Below are 17623 nucleotides of genomic sequence, written 5' to 3' on the forward strand. Positions count from 1 at the left end.
TTTAATGTGAATATTATTACAACACAAAAATATTTACTTATCTTAAAATTTTGTTTCATGTCAAATATTTTCATTTTCAAGACATTTCTCTTTCAATTCAATTCTCTTTCAATTTCAATTTCATAATACAAACAAATAAAAGCCAACTTCAAAAACAGAAACTTTAGTGTCTTGTGAATGAGGCCATCCATATAAAAAAAAGATAATTACAGTTGAGAAAGATTTGAAGAAATCTTTCTTTCTCAGCAGAAGAATTAAATGAAAAATAGGCACAAAAGTACTGTAATTTGTTGAGACTGTAGAGCTTAAAAACACCTGAAATTTTTCTGCACTAATTTTTTAATTTTAGGCTAGGGTAGAATCATTATGAAAAAAATACCAAACACATGGCATTTGGTTTTTGAACACATGTAGTTTAAGCAAAAAATAAACAGTAAACAACAGTGGTCTGAGAGACTTTAGGAGGGAATTTACTAATTTCAAAAATTTCTTTAAAAAGCATGTTTTAATTATGTTGGGTTAGAGACTGCTGTTTTCTGATAACTCTTCAACAAGTAGTTTCCCAAATATTTATATTTCAGAACATTATATTTTTAAAGTTGAACTTGATCTAAACAGTAAAAATATGTTAGAAAATGTTATGATAAAAATAAAATTAAAAAAATAGAAATAAAAATAAGTAGATGTCTACATATATCATACTGAACCTGGTTGTTAAATTCTTGCAAATCACAAATAATTTACTTCTTTCAGAAAGCATGCCTGCAGGCTGCAGTTGCATAAATGAGAAGTACTTAGTTAGGAATTGAGTTTGTTTGCCTTCTATTACAAGGCTACTTCTGCTGTGAAAGATGTTAATTTCATATAGTAATTAAAGGGAAAGTTCACCTATTGTATAGTAGAAATCCTTGCTGATTTGGGTTGGGTTTTTTTTTTATTTGAATAGCACATATTTAACTTTCTTTTCTCTTGAGAGAAGGCAATGTACTATATATGTGGTTAAAATAGGAATGCTACTGAGAAGATTCTGTCCCATCACAGTTTTGTTCGAGTAGCAAACACAGTAAATGTAGTGATGATTATCACTTTGCCTAGTGTAGCTCATCAACGCCTCAAGTTGTGACGCTTCTTTAATCTTTCTGGAAACTGTTGATTTTTTTAATTTCTTTGGTATGAAACTTTCAGATTTGTGGGAGCTGCATGGCAATCTGATTCCAGTTAAATTACTGTACACATATGTTCTTGAGATATACAGACAACTGTATTATTAAATGAGACTTTAAGACATTTCATCACAAAGAACATAAAATTTCCATAGTATATATTACAGTTCTCAGCAGAAAAACAGATCAAAGAGGGACATCATCAGATAATGCTGTATTAAATGGTTGTTTACAAGAAGCCTTTTAACTCTATCTCTGCAACAAGAAATCATACAAGGCTGAATGGCTGCAGACATCTTGCAGACTAAGTGCAGACAATTTATTTGCTGCAACCCTGCATTCCTGTAATGTTTCTCTATGTGTCCTTTAGAGTAAAGTGGAAACACAAACAGGAAAGTGCCTTGCTTTGTGATAAATGAATGTGTCTGAAAACATGAGACAGTGAGAACAGCCAAAAAAGTGATCCAGGGCTGTGGAGCACATAAAAGAAAATGGGAGAGAATTTCTTTATAATGCCAATTTAATCAGACCTTCAGTCCCAACAGCCACAGCAGCCAAGAGTTGAAATGAAGATATCATGCTGTTATTCATGTTTGGAATTAGATCCTCTTTTGAAGGAAGGACACATGCTCTTATCAATGTAGCTTTAAGTTTAGCAAGCTCTAAATAAAAATGTAGCATCCATTACTGTGTATCTGGTCCACCAGCACTCTTAAATATCTCTTCCTAATATAGTGATGCTCATATCTACTATCATACAGGTCTTCCTACTCCTTCATGGTATCATTTCTGAAGAGTTTGATAAAGCAGTGTTAACAGAAGCAATTTGGTTTATCGCTGCAGTAGAGAATCTTGTAAAGCACACTGTGAAGTCTGATCTGCCTTATTCTCATCATTCTTTAGATCATAAAGATAAATTCATCCTTCACTCCTATACATAAACATTGTTGAAAGAAATCAGGCACTTTTATAGAGGCATCACATAATGAATGCCTATCCATTTATCAATAATTTGCATCCAGTTATTCTTATAAGAAAATATTATTTCATATTGTCTTTGTGTCAAAAACATAGACAATTTGACTCGTTTGTGTCAAAGACTGTTGACTGTGACCTTACATATGTACTGAGTTGACCAGGAGTCCCTGAGAAAATACGGAAGCTCCGTGAAGCAGAGAGTTTGACAAGAGACTGAGCGCTCAAAGCAGCTAACATGTCACCACATTCTGTTGAGATATCAAGGTGATGGTGACATCTGTAATGACAGGTCACAGTTTGTGACACCAAACATAGCACCAGCCCTTTCTCTCTGACCCTCCTTTCGCTGTTTTTTATTGAAACATTAACCAAATGAACCTCTATGGCAGGTGGCATTCTATGCAGCAGTTTTTGTACGTTAGTAAATGGGAGGTCTTCTCAAACTTCTGTTGTGACACTTTGTTCTTAAAGGGCAGAACTCATTGTGATCCTCAGTGCTTGCAGCCTTGAATGACAGAATAAGTGATAAGACTACTTGAATTTGTTGCAAAAAAATATGAGCTGGGGCCAGAGTCTCCTCAGAACTGCAAGACAAATTATTTTATTGTGTGACAGATACCTAAAGAGGGAATACATGCCTTCAGAGGGTATTTCTAAATGCAAAGTGCATAGCTAACAGTGAACCATCCAAAATTACATGTAGCAGACGTAGCCAATATATTTTCTGCAAGACTTCTGAGCCAGTCTGATGTCCTGAGTACAGTGGCACTCTTAAAGGAGAATTGACATACACTAGTCAATTTAGTCAGCTAGTGGAATATGTTATTCTGCAACCCATCTGTCATGGCTTCCAAAGTTCTGCAAAATAGGGAGGATCGGTGCCAATAGCTTTCTGAAGCTTTTGATGCCTGACACAGTGGAGGTCATTAATCACATTTCCTAAATAAATTGTTTTGGTAGTAATTCTAATGTAACAACTCTTGAACTGTTACTTCTTTTAGATATTAAAGAATTGCTCCACTTGAAAACCACTGAAATCACAAATACACCTGAAATCAGACCTGATGATCAAATGGAAGTTTCAGTCTATGCTAGAGATGCTAAGGAAAATATTTGTCAATAGTTTATATTAGAAATGTAATGATAAATTTGCCAAAAGCAGTGCTAGAACCTTATTTGGTCAAGGGAAGGTACAGAAAGGTGAACACAGAAAACACTGCCAATGCTTTGGTATTTGGGTAGTACCAGATTTCATTCCCTCTTGATGTTCTGGCCAAGACACTGCTAAACCTCATCAGCATTGATTTATGAAGTCAAATATAGATAAGATGGGAACATGTGCAATAAGCATTTCAGTATTAACAGGGACAGAATACTGTAGATAGAAACTGATCTGACTGGATGAAAAGGGTTTATCCTGGGATGCTTCAGTGCGTCTCTCTGTGTACAGGCAAATTTCCCTGGAATTCTAAAGTACTTGCACATATACAGACACACAGTATCTGAATGCATTATTCATATTCAAATTATTATAGTAATTATAAAAAAAAAAATAATTTATTGAAGGAACACATTTCTGCCAGAGATGCTCAAAGTAAAAGCGATGTGACTAATAACCAATCATCTGACAACGTACTGGCATGCAAAATATCAAGGCTGAACTTTCTCGTTGAAGTAATTTTCTGGACTGCCTGCATGAAGTTATCTTGTGGCAGTTTGCCTTTCTAAAATTTATGGATTGGATATGTGAAGAAAAAAAGCAGTGATTTGTCTGTTGAAAAATGTATTGATTTAAATAAGCTTTCCTGTATTTGCTGTTTGAGAATAATGTAGTGCCAATTTAATGGTCTACATAAACTGTTTCATCTGTTATTGAATTTCAGTGTATTCTTTCTGGAAAGACTTTTACCGTAATTAGGCCAGTAAGAGTAACAACTTCAACAGAGAGCTTTATTAAACTAAAAGATAACTTGGGCTTATGAAGAACAATGCATGATAACCAAATGAGTGAAAATTAATCTAACTAGAAGGGAGAGAAAAGTATAAACACTACAGAAGGCCTCAATTTAGAGGTAAAAACAAAAAGGAATATTTACAGAATTTTTTGCCTACTTTTCTTCTTTCCCTTCTCATACTTCTCCCAGTGTGATACATGACCAAACAGGAGTGGGAAAGGTTTTCTCATCCTTCCACTTGTTCAGAGCTGCCTTTACAGAATAACACTGGAGTTCTGGAATGATGCATTTGGGGACCACTAGAACTGGCACCTAAAACAAGGTAAGGTCATGTTGATGTGGTTCTACAGGCATTTTTAGCCCATCAGCAGTGTAAAAAATAAGCACAGTAATAATTTACAAATATTTTTCCAGAAAGTCACTAGGTATTCCACCCTTGCTCTGCCTGTTACAGCAGCTATGCTTGGAAGCTGGCTTCTCTTTGCTGCAGCATTGTCAGCAGTTGTCCCAGTTTCAGCATTCACAGATTTAGAGTGAGACGAAAGGAATAGATGACTTGGATGCACCTCTTTTAATCTTAAGAGAATTTGTCCCTAAAAATCCAGCCAAAAACAGATGATCTCCCTCCTGCCAAGATGAATTAACAAGGGCTGCTCGCACTTTCAACGCACCAAGAGTTAAAGCACCTCACTGGCCTTTGAAATTCTTATATAGACTTTAATTTGTCACTGACATGCATGAATGTATATGTATATAAATGATTTTGGAGTAATGCCTGCATGACAGTGTGAGATACTATAGTCATTGAGACAGTCCTAGTAGATTTTGCTTAGTGTGGCACATTTTTTAACCACATGCTTCTTGCTTGTACTTATTTTTCCATCTGCTTCAGTGACATATTTACAAGCAAAGACGAGAAGTAATCACTGATCATTATCATATGATCCCTACATAATTCCTACACTAAATAACCACTGATCAAATCCAATGAAAGCAAAACCTCTTACAGTATGTTACCTACCTTTTTTCTTTACACAAAATACGTAACAAAGATGTTGTCTAACAGATACTGCACATGAGAAGGTCCAGCCATTTTCTGACAAAGAGATTCTCCAAGATTGCTACTGTACCATTCTAATAATGGGTTCAAGATGTACAGCTTGAGCCACTCACCCTTGATACCCATCAGGCTGTCTGGTCTTCTGCCAGACAATTCCTACACAGAGTTTGAGATTTATCTAAATTCAGGGGCTCATCCCAAACTGCAGGCTGGGTGCAGCTGGCCCTTTTTAGAGGACAACTGGCCTGACAGTATACACCCGAACAAGGAACATCACCTGGCAGCAGTGCCAGAAACTCTTTTAGTAAATAATCCATTCAGGCTACATAATGAAGAAGGGATGTTCTGGCTTGACTGCCTGCAGGACCACTGCAGTATCAGGTATTTTAAGAGTAGTTATTGCCTGAGATAACACAAAAGTATCTCTCTCATTTTTTCTTCTCTGTAAAATCTAAAAAAAATATAATAATATTTGTCCTACAAGAGAGTGTTGTCTGAAAGCAAGGCACTTGGACCCTTGGTATGTTTTCCTTTATGCTCGTTATGGAGGGGGAAAAAAAACAAGTAGCATTAAACCAGAGAGTTTCCTCTTGTAAAGAAATTTCCTTGTCCTAGCTGTCCTTCTGGGACTGTAATATGCTCTAAATTAAGCTTCAAATATGATCTGGCTGTGTTATAAAATTATGGTTCTTCCCAGTAGATATCAAATTGAGACGAAGTTTTTCTGACCGTGCTCTTCTAAAGGCCCTGGAAAATTGCGATTCAGGGCAGGAGGGATACTACAAGCATTTTGGAGCAGTCTGAAAAGCAAATAAAGGCAGAAGGAAATTGAAATGGAGCAGAGCAAAATTAGAGGATGATAAAAGCCACTTCATGGAAAGACAAGCTGTAGGAGAGAACTACAAACTAGCAAGGATCAGGAACAGTAAAAATTGAGCAGAGGTCCAGATCTGGCCTTTGGCTGTCAGAGATGGATAGGCGATGTTTAAAAATATGTAGCTAATGTAAGCCTAGACATGGGCATAGGCTTATGCCTAACAGTCATTGTAGGTATCCCGTGAGAATTTAGATTTGTTAATCTATTCTTTCCAAGCAGGCATTGTTTGAACTTGTGAAATTGTTAAAAAAAAGTAGATTTCTGAAATTGCTATGTTTATGAAAACGTAAAATCTTTATCAGTGTATTGTGGAAAATTAAACTTGTACTTAGTTGGAAAAAACAAATTGCATTCTGGCAAAACATCACACAGTGGCTATCAGGATAGTGAATAAATCTGTTTAAGTATATATTCTGTGGAAAAATTTCCATGTTTTGAGAGCTATTTTCCTTAAGGTTTATAAATATCTAATGTGTGAAAATTGCGTATAATAAATGGAAAATAGTACTGATACATTTATTAAATGGATTCTAGGGTGTGATTTATCAAATGATAGCAATTACTATTAATGGACTTTTGAGTGATAAGCTTTGACTCTTGAAAATGCATGCCACTCCTCTCCATGTTTTGGGTAGGGGAGATTCCTGTGATCACAATGAAAAATCCAAATTTTTAATTCCTGAATGAATAACTGAAAAATGAATTCGTCTAGAAAATTTTTCTTCTAAGAAAGTAATTTTATGATCCATAGCAAAATAATTGATGGCTGTTGAGAAAATACTAGTATTTTATAATCTTTTAGAAAGATGGTGGTCTTTCACTGGAAATTGAATATGTGACCAATAAGAACTGCATGCACATTTAGAAAGCAGCAATATTTTTGTTTTATTTACATTAGTTCTGTGTTGGAAATTTAAAACATTGAAGTATTTAATTTCATCATTTTTTGTATTTTATAATTGATGTGACATTTTGAAATTTGGCCATTATCATAGATAAAATCTCAAAAACATGTTTCATTCTTTATCTATATTAGTACTTTGCATTATATATTTCGATTTAAATTTTAGCTAGTAGCAAATAGATGCTGTATCCTTTTTAGCTTCAGTATTTTCATCTTTTTCCTGCTTCAAAACATATTTAATTAATTATATGTCTTCTCATGGCTAAATGCAACTCTAGGAACTTGCGGTTTCCATCTGCTAGAAAGCTCATTTCATAAAGTGGAAAGTTACTATGTTTTCAAGCATTTTTTTTTAAATAACTCTTTATATAAATCTATTCTATGATTCTAATAAATTCCAATTTTTTCTTTCTTCCTTGAGTCATGTTTTCTATGTCCTACACTAACTTGTGTTGACTAATCACCATATCTTTTTCTCTCTTAAAAGAAACCAGAACTCAGTGAGAGGTGAATCCTTCTTTGTGTGGGATGTGTTGTTTCTCTCTACATTCTTCTCTTGTGAATAATGCTGAGCTGTCATCTCCTCTCGTATCCACCATTTTCACCCTTTCCATTTTCCTAATCAAATTATGAAAAGAAAAATAGTTCTATGCAGTTTCTCAGCAGTGGTTGTAACACATCACAGAAATCAGTGCTTTTCTGAATGATGTTTCTCTCTGCTGTACATTACACATGGAAACAAAACATGTTCAGAACTACCAATTTCTTCTTCACTGGGTAGTTGTCTAATTTGCTTATGTTCAATTGGAAGCATAAAAATGAACACTACCGAACACAAGAGAGAAACAAAAGTCAAAATTAATCCAAGATTCTAAACCTCAGTCACAGCAAAAATTCTATCTGACCAAGGTCTCTTTTATGGAACTATGTCTACTCTTCCTTTGCAGCCCATATATCCTTTTGGCCCTCTATTTAAAAAATAATATTTATTTATAGTTCATTGCCATGTACTAAGTATTATCAATATTCTCCCATTTCAGAAGAAAAAGGAAGTAAAAATATCACACAAAAAACCAAAACCCACAAGTATTATTAAGTAGACCTCAGCCTCCTTCATTCATCCTTTTGAGGAGCAAAACCAAGAAATATTATTAAATTAAACAAATTAGTTTATAAAAGAATAAAATAATGTAGCACAGTAATAAAAACTGCCTCCTCAACAATGCACCTGTTCTAGATTTGCAGGTTGGGGATTTTATGTATCTTAGTAATTGTAAATTAGGGATATTAACCACATCTTGTCCTTTCCTCCTTTCACCATTCCCTCACATGTTCAGGTCTTGCATAACAAAAAAAAACAAAAAACAAAACAAAACAAAAAAAAAAAAAAAAACACAAAAAACAAAACAAAACAAAACAAAAAAACAAAACAAAAAAAAAAACAAACCAGAAGACAAGGACACAAACACCCCTATGTTTGCAAATATAAAGAATTTTAAAAAAATTTCCTATTAAAACTATATTTAATTTGAAATATTTAATTTGAAATATTATATCTCAATAATCTCAATAAAATTCATGTACAAAAGATGTAAGAGCTCCTATAAAATTGCCTTTCATAAAAATTTTGCCTAGTTGATTAAGTTGCTGTAATTGAAATTTCATCTATGTGGCACACATGTTTGATAAGACTCATCAATATTCAGTTAAATGAAAATATATTTGAAAAATACTTGTCACGTGCACTCAAATTATCACATACTGAGAATGGCATTGTGGTGCTATAATATTTCCTTGGCAACCTAAGTGTTATTCAAGTGAAGAAAAGAAAGTCTGATTACACACTATGTATTTTATTTCTGAAAAACTACACTAGTATCATTAAAATAATGTCAATAGAAGGAGAAGCTTTTATTCAATGATGGATGGATAATTTCCCCTGAGTAATAGATATAATAGATTTAAGCCATTTTTAATGTTTATAAAGTCCACTGGACAAAAATAGTAGTAAAAGTATCTGAAAGCATTTATGTATGCCTGTTTCTTTAAAACGTCACGTCTCTTGTGTCAACATTTTTCAAAAAGGAAAGCACAGTACAACTGGGCTCATAGTGCTGCAAGTTGCTGAAAATAGATTTTCATAAATAGGTTTATATAGACATTTCTATTGATTTACATATATTTTTATATTGTTATCTATTTGGTGGTGATATTTACAACTTTAATGGCAAGTCTGGCTTTAAGCCAAACATTAAAACCCTTTTATTCATTTTCTGCTTTATTGTTTTGATTTTATCCATTTGATTTACAAAGCTCCAAAAGTACTTGAAACTACTTTAGAGATCTGAACACCTTTTAATACGTCTTTGCTTATAGAAAAAAGCCTCAGAGCAGAATTACTTAGAGAACAAGTAATGATACAATGTATGGACAGATAACTGTCTCAGACATGTGAAAATTATTTAAGTGCATTGCTTTTAATAAAGAAGTTTTCTGCAAACAAATCAGTTTATCTTATCTGATGACTTTTTCTAAAAGAAATTTTGACCTTTTTGATTTATTTCTTTGTGCAATTGTGAAGCAGTACCACAGAGGTGTGTGTGACAAATAAGTACTACTTTGAAACTGCAAGCATAAACATGCCTAGATATTCCAAACAAATGAGGAATATAACACTGAACATAGAAAGCATCATATACATGTCAAGATTTTAAAAAAATTGAAGGAACGACAGGACATCTAAATACAATTAATATTTTCCCATCTTTCCCATGTTATTAAAAGATGGGGGTGTTCAGAAAGTGCTAGCAACAGCTCAGGACTGGGCCGATGCTCAGTTCTATGAACAAAATAACAACCTAGTCTTGTCTGAAAGCTCTTGGTACTTCAAGAATAAATTACTACATTGTGAAGACAAATACTGATGGGTATTTATTTTGGATATACAAGATAAGGTTTTATCTTTTCTATGTTGTTCTGAACACTGGATTTTTTGATTACAGTGTAAAAGCATATGATGGTGACAATTTCCTGTTCTCAAACCATTATCTACAGGCATTCTTTTTTCTCACTTTGGTTTTTGTGTTCAAATTTAGAACAAGTTATGATAAACCTTTTCTTCCCTCCTCCTCTGTCTTTTCCACTCCCAAATTTGTCATACTTTATCTTTATTTGTAGTGAAAACACATAAGTACAGAAAGAGCAATGGCTTGGGCTCATACTATCTCACTTGTGGTTCTAAACTGATACAGAGCTAGGAAGCTTTATAATCCTAGAAAAGTCTCTAAAAGCAATTGAGAGCAGTAAGGATCTAAGTCACTCTTGTGAGAGGTTTTGAGTATCCTCATAGGATGTTTTAGCAACTTGATCATCTTCAAAGTGTTTTTAGGAGCTAGGTCCTAAACACTTGGTAGCTTCAGCTAAATGTAAAGCTAGCCATAAAATAGAATGAAACCAGACCAGGAGTCAGGTTGTCCAGTTTAGAATTGAAAACAATAAGATCATCCTGAAATTTGCGGAGAGAAGAATTGCTAAATATCACTTCTTCATTGCAAAGCAAACAAGAAATACTGAAAACATTTGAAGGGTTGTTACAAGTGACACAATGATATAACAGAAAATTGTCTCAGGAATTAGATTCTTTGCTAAAATCAGGCATGGAAAATACCTCTTTCTAACACACAGCATGCATTGGTTACAGTTTTTTGCAGGTTTTTTTAAAATTTAGTACTGAATTTACTAATGTATTTTATTTTTTTTAGAACTGCAATAAATCAAAGGTTAATGTAACAGGCCATATTATCACTTTTTTTTTTTTTTTTTTAATCTAGCTGGTGGGTAGTGGGAAAATTCTACTACACATATCTCCAGCCTATGCTTCTGACATTCCATGTGCTCTGAAACACAAATTTATGACAGCTTCCATGCTTCAAGCCTAAACTCTACAAAAGAAAATGCATCCATGTGTTTCAGCAGATTTTGGTATCATTGCATATGATCAGATAAGGGAATAAATTGCTGTCAGTATAATGTCCAATAGGAAAAATATATTTCCTTATATCTAGTAACAACACTGAAACAAAAGTGCAATCTAAATATGCAATTTCATAAAAGAGGTACAGAGGACTACAAGACCTCCCAGTATTCTGCCTGTATAAATGTTGACCAGGAAACATTTGCATTAGAGATTCTTGGTTGTCATAGGGAAATAAAGTTCTTCAAACTTGGAGCTCAGTCTTCTTAGATTTCCTCTACACACAAAAGTGATAGGAGACTTGTAAACAGAAGTGTTCTTATGTCAGAGAAACCTCTGATTTAAAAAAGCAGACAAACACCTAAAAATAGATCTAAGGAATGTGATTTACATTAAAGGTAAGGGATCATAACTTTGGTCAAAGTTTTTGCAGTGTGCTTTGTCTTGACCACTCACAAATGTAACCACTTTTAAAATACACTGGTCATATTCAAGATGGCAACTACTACTATATTCCTTTAATATCCAACTCTAGAAAAAGTACTTTACCTTTCAAATGTTTAAAATTTGCCATGAGATTAATCAAAGTCATTGAATGTAAGTAAAGAGAGAAAAGTAAAGTTACAAAATGTGCATCTTGATTTGTTTTCTTTAATTGTAGTAATATTTTAGACCACCTGTGTTTCAATTAGCTCTTCAGAAAGGTGTTTACCTGTGGAGAATATGATTTGCAACAAGAGATGTAAATTTCAGTCATCAAGTGATCTGCACTAGGGACCATTTTGATTTTCAGTCTTACTTTCAATCTATCTAATTATTTTATTTTTAGCCAGGTTTTTTTTTTTTTTTTTTTTTTTACAAAATATAGACTCCTTTTTAAAAATGCTAAAAGGGGAAGCTTAAGCTCATACTTTAGAAAATTTATATGTTAGGGACTTAAAAATAGATAGCTGGAGCTTTAATCTAGCTAGATACCAGTATAACTGCTTTTGATCTCCATTCATTTTGGAGATCATCTCCTTCTTCAGATTATGATAAGGTGTCTGCAGATATTAATTGCGGGTATGATTTAAGTATGATCCACCCCTGTTAATTGTTTCAAGAAGGGAAATAACTTTTAGCAACATTCTAATTTTGTGGTTTTGGTGTTGATGTCCAAATACTTATGGTTCTGTCCGCCTTATTTTAATGTCCCCATTATGTAAAAACTTGTATTTATAGTGTATATAAAATATACAACTGATATGTAACCAGAAAATGATGATTTGAAAATGTAAATTAAAGAATTGGGAGAGGGGAGGAAATTACCTATATATTTTTCTTTTTTTTCATGTGGGTATTTGAGAATAAGAACAGAGAAGGGGAGAGATAAGGGGAGAGAGAAGCAACAGACATTTTGAACACAATGAAATAGCAGTTCAATTTCTGTTTTGTTTGGGAAAGGATACAGAAATTATTTTCCCTGTACATTTGCAAGACCAATACCTATATTAGCAGAAAAATAAGACATTAGCTACCTAAAGACAAACTTTTTGTCAACCTAGATGAAAGGTCATTTGTGCACTTTCGATTGGCCTTTGCGCGATAAGAATAATTACTGACCCTGTAAAGAATATCAGTGTCAAGTTTTGTATTCAAGAGATATACAAAAGTTGCTTTGAGGTTGTGTAAGTCCTATAGAAGGCCACCATGGGTTTGTATCTGATGCTTACTTGCTTAATAAATAACTTAGAAATAAGCAGGGACTGAGCTAAAACTTGTCTTATTGCCATTTGAATTTTTATTGGACACTTTTGGAAAGGTCTGATACTTCCTATTGACGGGAACCTCACAACCCCTTGTTTCAGCTGAATAGTGACTCTTAATTTAATACTCAAATGAATTTGGTGAACTTCAGAGAAGAAAGTAGGAAACCAGAAATCCAGGACTGTGTTAGCTGTTGTCCTAGTCAAATTCCACTCTGCGCTCCTATTTCATAACTATTTTATTTTTTTGAAAATAATGACATAGAATGAAGGACTATGATACATCTGACCTCAATTCCGCCTAGTTTATCTAGTTGTTTTATTTCAAGGTGCAGCGAGGCGTGGCCTTATGGTCAGTGTCCGGCAAGCAGGAGGGCGGCCAACACCCAGCTGCAACAGGACGAGCACCCCTTGGCGTCGATGGCCTCGGGCTGTGCTCGTTGCGGACTGGATTTGCTGCTATCAGGACGAGAAAGAAGGAGCTGGACACTCGCTGGGAACTGTTGGATTTATCGACAAATCCAAGATGTCAGCCAGGGAGTGACCCCAAACAAGGGGGTGCAGCAAGGTTATAAAGGGAGGAGGTGTACAAAGCAGGGGTTTGCAAGGAACCAATAGAGAAAGACAAGGGAGTGAACTTAACATAATAGGCATCTGGGAAAACCCAATCGATACAAAGTAAGGGAGGGGCCCCGGGACCACAGCCAACCATAACCCCCATAGAGAAGAAGATTCTGGTAAACTAGGAGGAGTGGGGGTGATTGACTGGGCCCAGGGAGGAGAGACAAGATTACTTAAAAGGGAATAAGGGGAGGGGGAGATTACATAACAAAAGGGATTGACAGGAAAAATGGCAGGAGTTGCCATAGGAACAACATAACTGGCAGGGCTAAGGCGGGAAAACTGGGAGGGCAGAACCATTACAGAGCATGGGGGGGAACAATACAGAAAATAAGGGAAACAATTAAACAAGTTAACAAAACACACTACAACAGCAAGGTATTATAAACAAGCCAAAAAAATCCCAAAAAGGGGGGAAAAAAAGTAAAGGAAAGAATAAACAACTGCTCTATTAAATCTTTAAGACATATTATATTCTAGACTCTGCACAACCCTATGGAGGTACTTCTGTAACTTTTATAAATAATAATAACAGAAACCATCACAGATATTTGAGCAATGTTCATTATTACCAGTATCCTCCTGTTGACATTATTAGAATCTATTTCTCCTTCTTCATGAACGGATAGGGAAGGAAAGAGAGGGAGAGTCTGAGAAAAAAGGAAACCACTGCTATATTCTAAGCTGACATAGTTTAATGCATTTTCTTTCATAACATGAAATTATTGGGTGTCAAATGACCTGCTAAACAAAGAAGATAAGCAAGCCACTTAGATATAGTTAATAGAGTGCTAACTAAAACTCCAGCAAACTGTTACAGTCCACCGGCTTAGTAACACCACATAGGAAACAATACTCCATGACCCTTAATTAACATTATAAAATAGCTTCCCATGTTTTGGAGATTGTAATTGTGAGATTTTGCAAAGACTAAAGTGGTTAAAACTTACTGTGCATTGTTGTGCACTGCATATATAGGTTAATAAGATCTAACAGGGAAAACATTATGAGTCCCAATTACGAACAAAAACTACCTTTTCTATTCACAATGAGTGTTCTCCATAGACCTTTAAATTTTATTTAAGGGCTCATTTCTGCTCAACAGCTTCTCCTACGTTTTATAGCAGGCTGATATTCATGCATTGCATTACATTTTGAGTCTTACAGGCATTATTTAAAATAAAACGAGCATTTCTCCTGATAATTTTTTGTGTGCATGATGAGAGTCATGTACTTAAAGTATTATTAGGTGAAAATATGGTTTTGCATAAAAAATTCGAGATTTTAATGTATTAATTCCTTATTCTAAGTATTTATGTGTATGAGTGGAGGGAAGAAAACTTAGATTGTTTCTCATTTTAATCCAGAGTCTATACTGCTCTTAGAGATATCCTACTGTAAAAGATTATATATACATATATATATCATATTGATTAACTATTGCATTTTCAGTAACATGAAAAGATGTTGTTCTTTGCATACATGAAGACCAGGAAATAATAAAACAGAAGAAACTAAGCTAACAAAATTAGTGATGGTCAGTCTCTTCTGCCAAGTAACAAGAGATAGGATAAGACAAAATGACCTTTATTATTGGATATTAGGAAATTTTCTTCCCTTGAAGTTTTGTCAAATACTGAAATAGATTATCAATGGAAGCGGAGGAGTCCTCATCCCTAGAAATATTTAAAATACATAAGGGGGACTTTTTGGAACATGGTTTAATGGTGGACTTGTTAGTGTTAGTTTTACAAGTATTTGGACTTGATATCTTAGATGTCTTTTCCAATTTAAATTATTCTATGATTCTGTTATCAGAATTAATCTGCTTAAAATTTATTTACTGTGTCTTAAAATTTAGAGTATCTAAGTTATATTAAATACTTGTAAAAAGCAATTCAACCCAAAGTGGATGTTTCCAGATGTCTGATGAATCCTCTTTCTAGGTTCTTGTACTTCTCACGTCCTAAAGAAAGGCTAGAGCGAATAATTTAGATTTACAGACACAGTTCTTAGGCATCACGGGGCAGTCCAAATTTTAGGTCAATTTCCAGGCAAAATCAGGTTGATGTTTTCAGATGCAAAAAGGTATTTGCCAATCCATGGGTACATACAGTGAATCTGCCTCACAGAATCACAGAATAGGTCATGCTGGAAGGGACAACAGTTGGTCATCTGATCCAGCCTCCCTGCTCAGGCAGGGCTGTCCCAGAGCACATGACACAGGATTGTGCTCAGATGGTTCTTGAACATCTCCAGTCAGAGAAACTCAACACCCTCTCTGGGCAATCTGTTCCATTGCTCAGTCACCTGCAAAGTAAAATATTTCTTCCTCATGTTCAGCTGGAAATTTCTGGCCATCAGTTTGTGCCTGTTGGCTCACGTCCTATTGCTCAGCACCACGGAGCAGAGCTTGGCTCCACCGTCTTGGCACTGTTCCTTCAGATACTGATGGACATTGACAGGGTCCCCTCCCAGCTGTCTCTGCTACAGCCTGAACAGGCCCCCTGAACAGGCTCCTTCAGCCTTTCCTCGTAAGAGAGATGCTCCAGTCCCTTAATCATCTTGGTCTCATGTGGTGCACATGGTTGGGTGCACAAGTCTGTCCTGTGCTGAGGAGCCCAGAACTGGAGACTCCAGATGTCTGGCCTCACCAGGGCTGAGCAGAGGAGCAGGATAACCTCCCTAAGCCTACTTTCCATACTCTTCCTGATGCATCCCAGGGTACTGTTGGCCTTCTTGGCCCCAAGGGCACTGCTGGCTCCTGGACAGGTTGCTGTGCACCAGAGCCTCCAAGTCCTTCTCCCCAAAACTGCTTTCAAGCAGGTCAGCCCTCAGCCTGTGTTGGCTCATAGGGATCTGTTCCCAAAAATCCAAGATCTCGTGGACTTCTGAGCATGTACTGCTCAAGAGAAACATTTTATTTTCTCTGGTCAGTATTAGTCAAAGTGATATCACTCTACATTCTTCACAATTTTATATACACAAGGACCAAAGCTCAAAAATGGACCCTTGGGAAGAGGACAGTAAAAATAATAGCTTTATCAAGTAGCTACTCTAGCAAAACAAATAATATCTGATTCAATTTCTGTGTTTTGTTGGATCTATCCCAATCTTTTCTATAACAGCTGGGGATCAGTATGCTGCAGTAGTGTTTTCCATTGCAGACATTTTGTTTGAGTAACAAATAGATATTTTACATGTTATATTGCTACTTAATAGGTTTCCAACAATAGCAGGCCATTTTCTAACAAGTAGCGCTTTTAATCATAATTTTTGCAGTTGTATGTGTTATAACATTGGCCATAAGTTATATAGATGTTAAAAACACTTCATATGTACTCTATGATTTAACAAATTCAGGATGTATTAGTCTTCTGTATTGTACCTTTACTCCTCCAGCACTTTGCATCACCATTTTAATATTTTAATTTGCATTAATTAAGGAAGCATTTCTGAAGGTACCTGCAGAATCATTAACATAATACTGAAGATCATGAGAAAGAGTCTCTCTGATCTCTTCTCTCAAGGTTTGTAACACTGCCATGGAAGAGTGCTGGACCTCTCATCCAGGCATGACAGTCTTGCACCAAGAGAGCAAGCCCACACCAAGTCAGAAATCTGATTGCTGTATGAGAGGAACTCAGATGCATTTATACCTGTCTGCAAAAGCAGTTTGGAGCTTGTGTAGGTAAGTGCTTTGTTTTTCTGCAAACTGAGCAGCACTGAATGAGGTCCTGTATTTGTTAAATCAGTGCCATCTGTGTTATATTTCCTCCCATCCTCCTCAGCTCAGGCATATTTGATATTATTCTACTCTGGCGCACACACTTTTCTTTTTTAGTTTTAATTACTTTATTCTGTTTGTCATATGAGAAAAAGGACCAACTACATGTTACATTGATGATACTTAGCACTTATTAAACTTTAAGTATAATGATTTTTTTATACATCTTCTGTCTGGAAACTTTATATTAGTAAAAAGGTTATGCTAATAAACTTTAACATTTTTATTAATAATACTTTAGTCAGCTGCCTGGAAAATCCTAAATTATGAATTTATTATAAATGTTAGAAGATTACCTAGATCATATCATTGCTTTATTAATCTAGCCAGTCTCAAATTATGAATGTTAAAGTGTTAATTTTTTTGGTAAAATATAGACTGGTATACTGTAAGAGAGCAATGACATTTCTGTCTAGTTTCATAGATATCAATAGATTTTATTCAATTAATCCTACATCAACTATATTAACACCAGGCCCAGAACTAGACTTGTCCAGAAGAAATCAGTCCATTTGTGATGTTTAGAATCAATAGACGACTAAGTGGATATGCTCTTTACA

This window comes from Melospiza melodia, chromosome 2, assembly GCF_035770615.1.
Source record: "Melospiza melodia melodia isolate bMelMel2 chromosome 2, bMelMel2.pri, whole genome shotgun sequence".
NCBI lineage: Eukaryota > Metazoa > Chordata > Aves > Passeriformes > Passerellidae > Melospiza > Melospiza melodia.